We start from the raw sequence: 15,753 nt of genomic DNA on the forward strand, positions 1-15,753 counted from the left end.
CAAGGAAAGAAAACATTCTTTGTTTAAGTTCTCCTTAGTTTATCTTGTACGTCCGACAAAGTTGAACAATACACAGGAACATGGAACGGATTCCACACTTCACAAGGTCCCAACAAGAACAGAAAATCGGGGATCCAGGTGAAAACCCCTCCTAGAAGAGGGATAAATCAATTTTCCTCCCTCGGCAAATAACCCAACAAATCATAATCTTACCATCGAAATAAACTACCCATTTTTAGCTTGAAGGCAAGATAAACTTAGTAATATTCCATTCCATCGTCTTTTTTCCCTAAAATCTAGCAACAATAAACAAAATCCGCTACTCAATTCATTAACTTCGATCAGTGATCAATTAGCGCCGCGTCACTTGAAATCGAACACCAATTGACGCATAAAATAAAAGGCCACATCAAAGCATCAATCACAATTAAAGGAAAAAATCAAACTTGCCCTAAAAAACACAGAAGAAAAGAAGAGAAACCTGCACAAATCCTTCCTCCAGGAGCAATCTCTCTTCCTCCATGATGTGTAGTTAAAGACAGATTTTTAATAGAATAATATTCTTCAAAGAAAAGAGAAGGCGTGGAATTTTGAGTCGTTCCCACTGTTTTCCCCAATTTATTTAGTCCCCTAAATAAACAGTTTAGATATCATTGAAAAATGTGCCACAAGTATGTTTAAGCGTCAACACGACTTATCTCAAAATTCGAATGCTAAAAAGGTTGATTTTATCTCAAAACACACGATCTGATTGATAAGATGTTAAATGATCATTTAATTTTTTTTAATCTAATGTATGATTTAAGTTTTATAAATTATTTTTGAAATGTTTTAGATTAATAAAAAATAAATAAATAAAAAAAGGAAAAAAATATCAATTCGGATAAAACGGATTCATATTTATGCCTAAAAGCTATATGAGAATTTTTCAGATAGCAGGAGATATGGGTGTTCATCAGTCGATTCAGTTCGATTTTAAGTTTTTTATTTTAATTTTTTCGGTTTTAAAAATATATATCCCGCTATCCGAACTATTTTCTTTCAGTTCGGTTCCTTTTCGATTTTCTACCAAAAAGATTCGGTCGGTTAATTTGATTTTGATACAATTATTTAAATTAATAATATAAATACGTTGTAAAAGATAATATGTTAAATTTTTTACATGATTTTTTAGTAAAACATTTAAATATAAAATCTAAATGAATTAAATAAACAACAATCAACTAAAAATTATTCAAAATGATTCTTCATTAACTAAATATCACCTCAAAAATTATATAATATAAATAAAATTATTAATTTTATGAATTTTTGTTTTTTTGGTTTGTTCAGCTTTGACATATATAATCTTGAAACGCCACTATTCGTTTTTATTTAAAATGTATAAGAAAAAAATTTTCTCAAGTATTCGGCCGAAAGTACTAAAGTCCTCTCAAAAACCTCTGAAAAGCAATAAAATCTTAAAAGTAACTTAAATTATTAGCATAAGTCATAAACATAAGGGCGGAAAACTAGTGACAGCCATCGGGTTATGTGCACCTTCAGCCCAGCTAGTTCAACCATCAAGTCCTCCATTAACATCAACATAATGCTCACCTGCATCGATCACAGCTAGTGAGTCTATTGACTTAGGAAACTCTAACGTCACTACAACAAAAATGGCTTTCCGCAGCGCGCATTGCACGCTGCAAAGTTGCAAGCGGTTAAAAGTTCAAGATTATCCGCGGCGTATAAGTGCACGCTGTTCATACTATTATCAACGGCGTGCATATGTACGCTGTTAATACAACTTTCTGCAGCGCGCACGTGTACGCCGTTAATAGTCATAAAGCAAAAAAATATTACCGACGGTTTTCGACAAAACCGTTGCACATCGGCGATGGCACACAACCGTCGCTATCGCTAATGTAGCGAAGGTCTTAAAATGTAGCGACGGTGTTATAATTTCGCGACAGTTCAACAACCGTCGCCAAATTTTGCGTAAATTTAAAAAAAAAATTACTTTAATAATTTAATAAATTTTTATAAAAAATACAATACAACTATAATAATAATACTGTTGAGGATCGAAGTTGAGTTTAGAGGGGGGTGAATAAACTCTACTCGTTTTTCTTTGTTTTCTGATGAGGTACTAAAATCCTGTTAGGGATAGTAGTTTATCTTGTGCGTATACTTTCACCTGATTACAATAAAACGTGCGGAAACAATCTAATGAAGTAGTTGAAAGACAATAAAACAGTAGGCAGCAGTTGTTTATGGAAGTTCGAAGATAAACTCTTCTACGTCTCCCCTTCTCCTGTTTCCAGAAGGTATAACTAAAAGACTTTGGATATTACAGTACAACTCTTGTACACACCCACTTCAGAAGGAATTATACCTCGGCCTACTGAAACTCTTAGTTTCTCAACTCACAAAAATGCGAAACACAAAGTTCTGAAAAGACTCTTTTCAGATTACAAACTCTTCCTGATAAAGTATAAGTGATGTAAAGATTGTGAAGAGTGTAAGAATCAGTAGCACAAGATGATCTTCGAAAGATCAGATGTTAGCTATGAAGCGTGTGCTACTTTTCTTTGTGTTGAACTTTAAGTACTCAAGGAATTTCGAGATTTGTCTGATGAGAGAAAATGGCTTTGTTCCTTGAAAGATGATATTATATGAAGTGAAGTGTCGTATAAGGATTTGATCCAAGTATATATAATCGACTGAGTTCAACGTTCACCATCAGAGGATGTCTCCAGATAACTGATACAATCAGCTTTATTACCAAAAGAAGTTCCTGCAAAAAAACTATAAAACAATCAGTCTTGTTTTATACTTAATTGGGTAAAATGCATTAAATGACTCCGTATAGTATTTAATGCTGCAATTAATACTAGTACTAGGAACTCTTTAACGGTAACAATAAAGGTAGCAACGTTAGGAAACGTCCTCTACTGGTTTTGTATTACTATCCTTTCTACTGGTTTAGTTTTATTAGACCAGTAGCTTCTGATAAGTTATTCTACTGTTCTGGTCTGCTGGTTTTAGTTAATCATCGCCACAATAAAATTCATGTCTAACAATTTCCCCCTTTGTGGTGATGCCAAAACCTAAACAGTAGAAAATCGTTAAATAAAGCAGATAATCATTTAAACAAAAGGATAAAGTCAATAAAGTATCAAAGAAAATGATCAATCAGTTTCAATATCCCTGTAGATGACTTCTTCATTCTGAGGTTCTTGAAGTCTTCTGTTTGAAGGTTCAGCTTCTGACTCTCTAGCTCCTGCTGGATCTCCTCTATCTTCCCTTTTTTGGCATCAGCCGCAACTACATGGGCGAAGAGGTCATTCAGTCTTCCGGATATGTTTTGAATGCCATCGGTTAGCATCTCCAGATACGGAGTTTGAGCAGAGATGCGATTATCCAGTGTAGTGATAGATTGATTTTGAGAGTCAATCTTGGCATCCATAAGTTCCACGGAAGTAGAAAGTGATCGGAAGAGATCATCATGCTCAGTGATTCGGTTGAGTATATTAGTTTGAGCAAGAATGATATTGCTGTGATTTCTCGCTATAGCCTGTCTGAAAACGATGGCTTCAGCATGCATTCTCTCCATGTTTTCCGTCGTGTTAAAAATATGTTTCCCCATGCGTTCTCTGAAAGATTGAGCGCCAGTGAATTCTGAAATGTTTTCACAGGACATTCGTTTCAATAAGTCAGACACGTTGTTGAGTTCCCGTTGCAGAGACTCAATCTGAAATTCCAAGTTGAATGTATCTGATTCTGGGGATGGAGTTCGCTCAAGCATGCGTTGCTGAAACTCAATAAGATGAGAGTTCATCTGAGTTGAAACAGCAGGAGAGGTAGTCAATGCAGTAGAGACAAGATTAGTATCCACCAAAGTAGTAGAAGGACCAGGGTCTGCTGTGCTTTATTCTGGAAGTGTAGAGACAGTAGGTTCAGCAGCAACCAGTGGAAGAACAATTTCTTCAGCGGGAACGGCCAAGTCAGAGGCCAAAATTTCTTCCGTTGGTGCAATAACAGCCTGTGAGTCTGATGGTTCTTCAGTAGAAGGTGCAGAAGGCTGATCCAGAAGAATGTGCATTTCTGCTTGATGAGCAGCAGAAAATATCTCTAAATTTGGCAATAAAGAAGAAGCATCTGGTTCTGCTATATGTTGCACTGGGGTCGGAGAAGCAGAAGGTGGTAATGAAGTAGCCGGTGCTACTTCCATAGTAGTAGAGACTGTGGGAACAATCGACTCAATGACTTCTTCAACCAAAGCCAGTTCATGTACAGATAATAGCGACGAGGACGGAATGGGCCTTGTTGGAGAAGCAGGAGTACTGAGAGCAGAAGCCTTTGGTGAGGCTGTAGTCCTTTCCTCAACTGTCTGAACCTGTTGGAAGTCTGGAACAAGGCCAATGTGATAAACAATAGGCTCGCCAAAGCCTTGTTCTTGAGCAAGAAGTTGCTCACGCATCTGTTTTAACTTGTCAGATAGAATCACAATAACATTTTGATCCTGAACAGCAGTAGGAACACTAGGATCAAAATTCGATTCAAGAACTTTCAGAACCGATTCTAGCTTCTGACATTTCAGCTGATTGAGGATGAAACTCCTTCTGCGCAAGGCCTCGATGATATTTTCCGTTTTTGCAAGCTGAAAAATTTTCTTCTCTGCATTCATCATTTTGGCATAGTTCCCTTTTGTCTTAAAGTAAGCAAAAGAATGGAAAAGACGAACTGAGTGCCATTCATAAAAAAATTCATATCATCATTTGCAGAGGTTTCAATTTCTGCTAGATGAAGATCAAAGCCGGTGGTTACAGTTGTTTTGTGTCCAAAAATTGGTGGTTCTTCGACCATTTTTCCTTTGCCTTTATCAGATGAAGAAATAGGCACGATGGGTCGGAAAGCAGAGGACCCACTAGTTGATTCTCGAATCACTATTCCAGATGATGGCTTGAAAACAAAAGCAGTAGGTGGTGCTGGAATAGATGTAGTAGCTTGTGCAGTCGCAGAAGTAATGGATCGAACAGAAGGAACCACTTCTGGAAATACCTGTCTGATAGGTACTTTCTCAATCTCAGACAGTGCTGATGTCTTCTTGATCTTAAGAATGGTGCGAGGTTTCTTCTTGGCTGGGGTTGGTACAGGTGGTTGAACATCAGCAGCAGACTCTTCTGATGCTGTTTTATCCGAATCAGTCGAAATGATCACTCTTTTCTTTGAAATTTTCCTTTGAGGTTTTTGAACCTCAGAAGCAGTTTCTCCAATTTCCTTTTTCAAGGCGACAAACTCCGCCACGGTTGGCTTAGGCCTTAAAGCAAGTACGTTTGCAGCATCAATCATGGTTACTGAAACAGCATCTTGATCACTGGTAGAGGCGAAACCAGCATCCTTGAGCATTGCGCTGATTTGAACAGCAAATCCAGAACTTTTCCTGACAACCATATCCTTCATAATTCTAAAGAGAAAATGACTCCAGTCCACTTTGGTTCCCTTAGTGATGGCAATCATCACTTGAACCTTCTCCTTCGTCGACTTGTCGAAGGTGCCAGCTTTGATCAAAATGGCTTTTGCCACAATATCGGCCAAAATTTGATATTCCATTTTGAGTAATTTCTTGTGACAAGAGGAAGACACTTCTTCTCCAGAGGCTGAGAACGAGCTAAGCGCAACAGACATATCTATCTTGGAAATATCAGATAGTTCAGAAGTACCTGAGAGTGGAAGAAGGAAGGTCGCTCCTAGAAGTGCGGCATCAATAGAGATGTATGCATCTCCTTGAGAATGAACAATCTTTCCTTCATGTACTGTCGCTTTAGCGTTAAAATCCAGGAGAGCATTTTTGTAAATTACGGCTGGTGCTTCCAGGAATTTTCTGAGTCCCGATTTCTCAATGTCTTGAAACATTTTAACGAGATTCTCATCCTTGATGTTGAGAACAGAAGAAAATTTACTTGATAAGCGTTAAGAGTGTATACTCCAGCCATTTCTGTATAAGGATAGAAGCAGATATAATTTGCAGTAGTTAGAGATGATAGAGAGAAATCAGTAGCTGAATAACGATAATTATGAAACAGTAAAGGTGAAAAGGTGAAATTTGAGATAAATATACAGCCGTCAAATAAACATAAAGACACGTGTCAGTATGTTTTTGGTTGAGTGTTTGAAAAGTTTTTGCAGAAACTGTCAGATATACGAATGATTTTGAAAATTTGAAAAAGGCGGGCTGTCCAGACTGTTACTAAAGAAATCAGAAGAGGATTTGTCGTTTTATGATAATGTCTGCTGGAAGTTTCAGGGTGCTGAAATATTTGAGAACTTTGACAAAAACCAGCAGACTTGTAGTTTTATCGAAAAGACAAACATTCTATCTGTTTTCTGAAAAGGTGTCAAACTCTTAGTCTGACTAAGATACTGTTCCCCCTCGGTAAATGCAATTAATAAGTGGTCATTAAAGCGACAAGTGACTCTTGGCCATCTCTCAATCTGAACTGTTGAAAATGAACAGTTGCAAGAGTCTTTGTTTCCTATATAAATACCTGCACATCTTGAACGAAGTTAAACAAGTATACTCCAAAATGAAAACTCAAGTAAAAAGAGAGTTAGAGTTTGATCCAGGAGTCGAAGCAAAAGTGTTCAGAGAGAACTTTGAGGATATCATTATTTACGTAATGATCCTTGAAATACACTCCTGGAGTTGTAATGTTCACAGTCAAGCAAATCTGTTACTTCGATTGATATTGAAATGTAGCATCGATTCCTTCCAGAAGCATGCTAATGCAATAAGAGAGTTCTGGTGGATTGATAATGCTGAAATCATCTATGATGCCCTGTAAGGCATCTAAAAATACATTAGTGCTGACAAGACCCAAGCTTGCTAGATTCTTTCTAGGCCTTGAGCTTGCTGGAGTTTCTTGTTCCTGTTGAAGTACTTTGCAAGCAAATTGCAGAGAGCTCATATTACTGAAGACAAAAGATAAATGTAACGCTTCTGGTTAAATAGCATTTTTAGATCTACTGCTTTTATTTTTGCATCGTGTAATGTACTGAAATGGTTTCTAATAAAGTTTCAGTTTACGTATTTGACTTTTCCCTTCTGCTTTTCTGCAAATAACTTACTGTTAGTTCAATATGATAAATAATCGAGTAAGAATAAAGATTAACCAAGATAACAGAAAATAATCAAGTTAAATCTATCAGACCAAGAGAGTAACGAAAGTAAGAAAACTTATTTTCTGGTAAGGGTTTTGTGAAGATATCTGCTGTTTGTTGATCAGTAGAAACGTATTCCAGACGAATGTTCTTCTTCTGCACATGATCTCTAATGAAGTGATGTCTGATGTCAATGTGCTTCGTTATGGAATGAAGTACTGGATTTTGTGTGATTGCAATTGCACTGGTATTATCACAGAATATAGATGATTCGGAGGCTTGAATCCCATAGTCTCTTAACTGTTGCTGAATCCACAATATCTGAGAGCAGCAGCTTCCAGCAGCCAGATATTCTGCTTCTGCAGGTAGATGTGGCTATGGAAGTCTGCTTCTTGCTAAACCAGGATATCAGCCTATCACCAAGAAATTGACAAAAACCACTTGTGCTTTTTCGGTCTAGTTTGCAACCTGCATAATCAGCATCTGAATATCCAATAAGATTTAACGATGAATCATTGGGATACCATAAGCCGACATTTTGAGTTCCTTTCAAGTACTTCAAAATACGTTTAGCAGCAATATAATGAGATTGTTTGGGGTTAGATTGAAATCTAGCACAAATACAAACAGCAAACATGATATCTGGTCTACTGGCAGTTAGATATAATAATGAACCAATAAGACCGCGATACTGAGTTACCTCTACTGGAATGCCACTTTCATCTTTATCAAGTTTAATAGATGAGCTCATTGGAGTAGAAGCAGCAGAGCATGCTTCCATTCCGAACTTTTTCAGAAGCTCCTTGGTGTACTTGGCTTGATTTATAAAGATTCCAGTTTCCAGTTGCTTAATCTGTAATCCTAAGAAGAATGTTAATTCTCCCATCATACTCATTTCAAATTTATCCTGCATCAATTTTCCAAACTTTGCACATAATTTGGGGTTAGTTGACCCAAAAATGATATCATCAACATAGATCTGTACTAAAAGAGTATGCTTATTCTTGATTAAAGTAAACAAAGTTTTATCTACTGCTCCAATGGTAAAATCATGATCAATAAGAAACTGTGATAGAGTGTCATACCATGCTCTAGGTGCCTGTTTTAGACCATATAATGCTTTGTGTAATTTAAATACATGATGAGGTGAGAAATGATCGATAAAACCTGGAGGTTGTTCGACGTAGACTTCTTCTTGTAAGAGACCATTCAGAAAAGCACTTTTCACATCCATTTGATATACTTTGAAATTCTTGAAAGCAGCAAAGGCTAAGAATATTCTAATTGCTTCGAGCCTTGCTACTGGTGCGTAGGTCTCATCAAAGTCTATTCCTTCTTCCTGTCTGAAACCTTAAGCTACCAATCTTGCTTTATTTCTCACCACTGTGCCTTCTTCATTGAGTTTGTTTCTAAATATCCACCGAGTTCCAATGACAGCTTGGTGAGATGGTCTAGGTACTAGAAACCAAACTTCATTTCGTTTGAATTGATTCAGCTCTTCTTGCATGGCTTCAATCCAACTAGGATCCAGAAGAGCTTCTTCAATTTTCTTTGGTTCATCCTGAGATATAAAAGCAGCATGCATGTATTCATTAAGCATTTGCCTTCTGGTTCTCAAAGGCGCTGCTGGATTACCAATAACCAATGATAGAGGATGAGATTTTCTCCAGATAAAAGGATTTAAAGGGACATCTTCCTGATTGATATGTTGAGATTGTTCTCGACTAGAACCAGTAGTAGGTTCTTGAGTGTCTTCTAGCTGGTATTGGTAGATCCAAAGTCTGTACTTCTGGTTCCACTAATGGAATGTCTGGTTCTGGATTTTGAAGATCCTTGATGTTTGCTTCTACATCATATTCACTGTCAATTTCCAAATGAATCATGTCTAGCCTGTTACTTAAATCAGATATGTTAGAAATTTCAGCAGCACTGCTGTCTTCATCGAAGACAACATGAATTGATTCTTCAACATTAAGAGTTCTATTGTTGAAGATTCTAAAGGCTTTGCTTACAGCAGAGTAACCAAGAAATAGTCCAGCATCTGATTTTGAGTCAAATGCAGTTAAATGATTTTTGCCATTATTTAGCACAAAACATTTGCAACCAAACACATGAAAATAAGATACGTTAGGCTTCTTCCCTTTCCATATTTCATAAGGGGTCTGATTGTGCCTTTTGTTGACCATAGATCTGTTTTGCGTGTAACAAGCAGTATTGATAGCTTCAGCCCAGAAGCGCTGAGAGATGTCTGCATCTGCTAGCATTGTTCTAGCTGCTTCTTTTAGAGTTCTATTTCTCCTCTCAGCTACTCCGTTTTGTTGAGGTGTTCTGGCAGCTGAATATTCATGATGAATCCCCTGTTCATTCAAATATAACTCAAGATACTTGTTAGTGAACTCAGTACCTCGATCACTTCTGATTTTAATGATGGTAGTAGATTTTTCATTTTGAATCCTTTTCAGAAGCTTGATCAAGAGGCTACTGGTTTGATCTTTTCCTGCGAGAAATATTACCCAAGTGAATCTAGAAAAATCATCAATAACAACAAGAGTATATTTCATTCCCCCTAAGCTCATGATGGGGATTGGACCAAAAAGATCCATATGCAGTAGTTCCAGACATCTTGAAGTTGATTTGCTATCTTTGTTCTTGAAACTGGATCTTATCTGTTTCCCAAGCTGACAAGCAGAACAAACATGATTTTTAATAAACTTAATATCAGGTAATCCATCAACTATATTCTGTTTCTTGAGATAATTGATTGACTTGAAATTTAGATGATTCAATTTCTTGTGCCATAGCCAGTGTTTATTGCTAAGAGAAGCAACTAAGCATGTAGGAGTATTGACATGATTTGAGTTCCAAGAGATTCTGTAAGTAGTTGCCTTCTCTTTTTCCGGTTAACACAGTAGTTTCAGCAGAATCTCTAACTATACATGAATGCTTCTGAAAAGCTACAGAATAACCATTATCACATAGTTGACTAATGCTGATTAGATTGTAACAAAGATTGTCAACTAATAACACATCATTGATAGTTATGTTACCATGGATAATCTTACCATTACCCATGGTTTTACCTTTTGAGTTGTCTCCAAAAGTTATCTTTGGTCCAGTACAACTCACTATCTCGGAAAGTAGGTTTTTCTGTCCAGTCATGTGTCTGGAGCATCCACTGTCCAGATACCATGTAGAGTTACTGACTTCTGCTTTCTTCTGTTGTTCCTGCAAACACAAATTTTAGTATCTGGTACCCAAATCTATTTGGGTCCAAGCCTTATCAGTCCTTTGGGGACCCATATTTGTACAATTCTTGGTGACCTTGTACTTCGGGTATCCAAAGATGTGTGTGCAACAGAAGGTCTGTTATTTCTAACAGTATGCATACTAAAATGTTGTTCCTCCCTTCTGTTTCTGTTTTCCAGTCTGTATCTCTTCTGAACAGGTTTAGAGTTGTAGTACTGGTGGTTTTTAACCTTCATAGGATGTTGTCTTCCAGAGTTGAATTATTTTTTGAATCTAGAACTCTGGTCAACTTTTTCCTTAGGTTTAACGTAACCCAAACCATAGTGCATTCTTCTGTTCATCTGATTTACATTCCTTTCAACTGAAGCAGTAGGTACCTCTGGTTCCTGTATTACACTGGATTTCACAATGTGAATGTATTTCCCTTTGCGCATATCCAGTGTTGGCTTAGTATTAGTTTCAGAAGTGCTTTCATTATTACAAAAACCGAGACCACTCCTATCTCCTGACTGTTTTTGTAATTCTTGCATCTTTTCCACTGAAACAGAAGACTTGTTCCAAGCATTTACCAGTAGCGACAACTTCTGGTTTTCAGAAAGCACCTTCTGGTAATCTGCTTTGGCTCTTTCATTCTCAGTTATTAATTTACTCATCTTAACTTGTAAATCATTACAGCTGTCTACTTGCAAGCAAGTTAACTTACTGTTCTTATTCTTTAAGTTCTGATTTTCGATCTTAACTTCTTCAAATGATTGAGAAAGTCTGGAATACTCTTTTACAATGTCATGTAGTGCATCAATCAAATCCATTTCGTGTAAATTCATTGGAGTCAAAATCAAATACCTCTTCAAATGTCGAGGTTGAGTCAATTGTCTGCCATGAGACATTTGACTTCTTCTGTAACACTATCACTGGAATGACTTTCTGAGTCAGATGACTCAGAACTAGAGTCCGCCCATTTGGATTTGCTTTCTTTGGTAATAATTGCTTTTCGATCTCTTCTGGTCTTTTTGTCATTTCTCTTGTGATGCTTTCTCTTTTGGTCATCCTTCTTTGGTTTAGGACAATCAGCAATGAAGTGACCTATCTTTCCACAGTTAAAGCATGCCATATCACCAGATGGTGAATCTTTCTTGAAGTTGCGATTGGGACCCTGATAAGTTCGATGGTTCTTCTTCATGAACCTGGAGAATTTATTTACAAATAAGGACATAGCATCACTACTGATTTGTTCAGCAGTCTTCTCCAATGTATTGTCAATGATCACAGTAGGTAATGCCTGAGGTACAACTGCAGCAGCAGTAGAAGACGTAGTGGCAGTAGCAGTAAAAGCAGTAGCAGTAGCAGCAAGAGCCTTGGTGGGTAGGTTTGAAGAATCTTCTCCACTCCTTACTTCCAATTCAAACTCGTAGGCTTTTAGATCTGCAAATAAGTCGTGCAGTTCCAACTTGTTCAAGTCTTTGGATACTCTCATAGCCATTGTTTTAACATCCCATTCTCTGGGTAAGGCTCTCATCACCTTGAGGGCTATTTCTCTGTTGTTATACTCTTTATCCAGAGCTGTTAGCTCATTTACCAGGCTGCTGAATCTTTCATCAAACTCGTTTAGAGTTTCACCAGCTCTCATTTTTAGATTTTCGAACTTCTGCATTGCTACAGACAGTTTGTTTTCTTTCGTTTGCTCATTTCCTTCACATATCTGGATGAGCTTCTCCCAAATATCCTTTGCAGTAGAAAACATTTTGATCTTGCTAAAAGTGTTCTTGTCGAGAGTTTTATACAATATATCCTTCGCCACATTATCAAGGTTGGCCTTCTTCTTATCTTCACTGGTCCATTCACTTCTAGATTTTTCAACCATCTGTGGTGCACCCTCAGTAACATCAACAGCTGTATTAGGCTTTAATATTTTCAGTTGACCATCTGTGATGACATACCACATGTCATCATCTTGTGCTGTAAGATGAGCTTGCATTCTGATCTTCCAGTCATCGAAATCTTCCTTAGAGAACATAGGGATCTTGCTGAAGTGTGCCATTTGTTGTAGTTTTTCATGAACAAGAATAACCCGCTCTGATACCAATTGTTGAGGATCGAAGTTGAGTTTAGAGGGGGGGTGAATAAACTCTACTTGTTTTTCTTTGTTTTCTGATGAGGTACTAAAATCCTGTTAGGGATAGTAGTTTATCTTGTGCGTATACTTTCACCTGATTACAATAAAACGTGCGGAAACAATCTAATGAAGTAGTTGAAAGACAATAAAACAGTAGGCAGCAGATGTTTATGGAAGTTCGAAGATAAACTCTTCTACGTCTCCCCTTCTCCTGTTTCCAGAAGGTATAACTAAAAGACTTTGGATATTACAGTACAACTCTTGTACACACCCACTTCAGAAGGAATTATACCTCGGCCTACTGAAACTCTTAGTTTCTCAACTCACAAAAATGCGAAACACAAAGTTCTGAAAAGACTCTTTTCAGATTACAAACTCTTCCTGATAAAGTATAAGTGATGTAAAGATTGTGAAGAGTGTAAGAATCAGTAGCACAAGATGATCTTCGAAAGATCAGATGTTAGCTATGAAGCGTGTGCTACTTTTCTTTGTGTTGAACTTTAAATACTCAAGGAATTTCGAGATTTGTCTGATGAGAGAAAATGGCTTTGTTCCTTGAAAGATGATATTATATGAAGTGAAGTGTCGTATAAGGATTTGATCCAAGTATATATAATCGACTGAGTTCAACGTTCACCATCAGAGGATGTCTCCAGATAACTGATACAATCAGCTTTATTACCAAAAGAAGTTCCTGCAAAAAAGCTATAAAACAATCAGTCTTGTTTTATACTTAATTGGGTAAAATGCATTAAATGACTCCGTATAGTATTTAATGCTGCAATTAATACTAGTACTAGGAACTCTTTAACGGTAACAATAAAGGTAGCAACGTTAGGAAACGTCCTCTACTAGTTTTGTATTACTATCCTTTCTACTGGTTTAGTTTTATTAGACCAGTAGCTTCTGATAAGTTAGTCTACTGTTCTGGTCTGCTGGTTTTAGTTAATCATCGTCACAATAAAATTCATGTCTAACAAATACTCATGATCTTAATTAACAATTAAAAAATACTCAAGATCTAAATTAACAATTAAAAAATTAACCAAAATTGAACAAAAACAGGTATCTAAATCGAAACTAAATTCATGTAAGTAGAGAAAAATTTTAAGTGTTTGAAGTGGTGTGGACAAAAATAGAACGGAGATCGGGAATAAATAGAGAATTTACGATTTTTAGCGACGATTTGTTACTAAACAGTCGCCGATGTAAGTCTATTAGCGATAAATCGTCGCTAAATGTGGCCTTAAAATCGTTGCAACTTTAAAATTAGCGACGTTTTACTAAAATCGTCGCTACTTTAAAATTCGAACTCATTTTCCGTAGCGTGCTAATAATATGCATGCCGTGAATAATACTATTGACGGCGTGCGATTAATGTACGCCGTTAATGTCTAAACATAATTTATTTTTATAAAAATGATTTAGTTTTAGCAGCACACATAAACTTGCACGCCGTTAATAATACTATTAACGGCGTGCCTTTATTGTGTGCTGTCGTTTATTTAATTTATTAACAGCACACATAAATGCATGCTACGGATATTACTATCCGCAGCGTGCTTTTAATGCACGCCGTTAATAGTATCAAGTTAATATCCGCAACGTGCTTTTAATGCATGCCGTAAATATTAATATCTGCAGCGTGCTTTTAATGCACGTCGTTAATAGTATCAAGTGCAACACTATTGATGGCGCACATATGAGTGCACGCCGTGAAAAGTAGTATTCGCAGTGCTTTTAATCCATGCTGTTGATGACGTGCTGCGGAAAATCATTTTTTTGTAGTGAACCATGATAATAAGTAATACATATACAATCCACATGCAACAGTGAAAATACTTTTACTTAAAATAGCTTTTCATTAACATGCATAAACTTAAACATTTTTCCTTTCATCGTATCATAACATATTTCTTTTCAGCATATCATATCATATTTCCTTTCATCATATATGTATACGTTTTCTTTCTATTAAATTCAGATCGTTAATTGTGACTTTCGTATCAGCTGAAGGTCGATGGATCTATCTACGTGTAACCTCAGTACTGGGAGGCGGGGACATCAGCGACACTCTCACCCGTCAAGCAACATGCAATATGTCTTTTAGTATTAATGTTTCATCATATAATTTCATAAACATATTAACATTATTTACAGCATTCAGGGTACTGCCAGGACGTCTAACAATTTTAAGTGTAAAATGATCATTTTACCCCTAGATGAATTATTTCGATAATTATACCTAGACCTCGTAACGACGTCCCGAATCATTCCAAACTTAACATATTACCTTAAAAAACTCCATTAAATATTCTTTAGGCTTAAAATTTAGGTTTTCAATAATTTCCTCGATTCATTTTTAAACTTAGACGTACATCCTGGTTTTGACTCGTATTGACTCGAAACTAAACCAAATTTACCAAACTTGAACCAAAGCTTAATAAAACCTAAATAAACCATATTCAACCCAAATCAAGCCAATCAAGACCCATGAACTAGCCTAGAACTCCTACTGAACTTCAGCCCTAATTTCGAAAGAAACCCTAATTCTTAGGGCCATGCAAGCTTCGGCTCTTGCCCTTATCCAGCTAGACCAGCCCCTAGCTAACCCTCCTTAGACAATTTCCAAACCCCAGGGACCATGCTGGATTGAGCCTACAAGACCTAGAAGCCTCAGCCTGTCAACCTGTCAACTATAGCATGCGCACGGCTCTTCCTCTCTCGCGATCCCCCTAGCCCTCGAACCAACCCTTGTGCAGCAACCCTAAGACCATCATGAAGCCCTAATAAGTCTCCTGGTCATGATCTAAATAGCAGCTAACAACCGTGGCCCTCAAAGTGTCCTAGCCGAAGAGTCCTTGCCCAGAAGAGTTCTATTTTTGAGCAACCCTTTCCTCCTTCATTACCAACACTTGTGTTAGCTTGTCTAGGACCTTAAAATATCTTAAACGTGTCCCTTCCCATAGCCCTATGATGGTAGCCCCTTCATGCACCATTAACACAAGTTCTGGATCATGAGTTCATGAGTTTTTGACATAGCATGGCATAAATTTGAAAATAAATTCAACATATTTTGATGTGAATCCTTGTACGAATAAAAGTAAACACGATTAAAATTGAATCGCGCCCTCAATTTAATATCGAACAAAGAATCGTTGTGTTGTCCCGATCTTTTGAATCAAGTGTGTGTTGTGATATTCACCTCTAAACTATGAAAAGTTTAGCAACAAATAAACACGGATTAA

Source organism: Primulina eburnea, chromosome 12 (genome assembly GCF_022965805.1).
Source record: "Primulina eburnea isolate SZY01 chromosome 12, ASM2296580v1, whole genome shotgun sequence".
In the NCBI taxonomy this organism is placed as follows: domain Eukaryota; kingdom Viridiplantae; phylum Streptophyta; class Magnoliopsida; order Lamiales; family Gesneriaceae; genus Primulina; species Primulina eburnea.